This window comes from Poecilia reticulata, unplaced genomic scaffold (assembly GCF_000633615.1).
Source record: "Poecilia reticulata strain Guanapo unplaced genomic scaffold, Guppy_female_1.0+MT scaffold_277, whole genome shotgun sequence".
Classification (NCBI taxonomy): domain Eukaryota; kingdom Metazoa; phylum Chordata; class Actinopteri; order Cyprinodontiformes; family Poeciliidae; genus Poecilia; species Poecilia reticulata.
The window spans coordinates 181918-182930 of record NW_007615056.1 but is presented as its reverse complement, the minus strand read 5'-3'; the positions used below and the strand labels follow the sequence as shown (position 1 = coordinate 182930).

General features: G+C 42.8%; 1 protein-coding gene across 1 annotated transcript in view; it reads left to right on the top strand.

Annotated features, from left to right (window-relative positions):
• The window catches only part of LOC103460713 (nck-associated protein 5), a gene marked incomplete at its 5' end in the record, with an annotated part of 25056 nt that overhangs the window by 22339 nt on the left and 1704 nt on the right, over positions 1 to 1013 (top strand). The gene's annotated exons all lie outside the window — the stretch shown is intronic.

Below are 1013 nucleotides of genomic sequence, written 5' to 3'. Positions count from 1 at the left end.
TGGTTCTGGTTCTGGTGGTTCTGGTTCTGGTGGTTCTGGTTTTCGTGCTGCTTTGTGCAGCAGCTGGTTTTCTGGATCCTGATTGGCTGGCGGAGGAAGCTTCAGGGTCCCAGAGCCCTCCAGGTTAATCACCTCATTCAGCCGGGAGGTTTTGGCTTCCAGCTCCGGATGAGTTTAACTCCAGACCCGGAGGAAAAAGTTACAACTTTACCTCCAGCTGCGTTGCTCACATAATAATTGAGGCTTTGACTGATTTATTGGTTCCGGTTCCCTTCAGGACGGAATCATAAGAGAACCAGAACCAGAACCAGAATTATTCAGACACCTGGATAAACTTGGCTTTTTCCCCTTGAAGCCAAATATTTACATGCAACAAATTAAAAGACATTTTGTCACTTTGTGAAGTTAAATCTGACCAAACTCCTTTGATGAGAATTAATAAATGACTTATTTATGCTCAAAGCCAGAAAACAATAATTATTTTTTTAATTTTGTTTGATTTTTATAACTTATTTTTAAATGTTTTAACAAAATACTTTTTCCTTAATTAAATTTTTTTAATCATTAAAAATCTTCCCCTCTGGATGGACTTCAGATGGTTTGGAGGTGACCTTTGACCCTTCCCAGGGGTCATTCCAGATGGTCAGGGAAGTGAATCTGATGAGTTTGGATAAAAACGGATCAACTGATGCGAGGAGGGAAACAGAACCGCAGCAGCTGGACGTGTTGAACGTTTTGGCTCCAACAGAGGAAACGTCTGAAACGTCTGTCGGACTTTCAGGCGTTAAAACATCCCGACTGGAAAAAACGTTAGAGTTACGGTTAACGTTCCGGGATTCAGCGCCGCCTGAAGGTTTAACCTGCAGAGCAAAACACCAAAGCTATCCACACTGCAGGCTAGCTGGATGCTAACTGAATGCTAACTAGATGGTAGCTGGATGCTAGCTGGATGCTAACTGGATGCTAGATGGATGGTAGCTTGATGCTAGCTGGATGCTAACTAGATGGTAGCT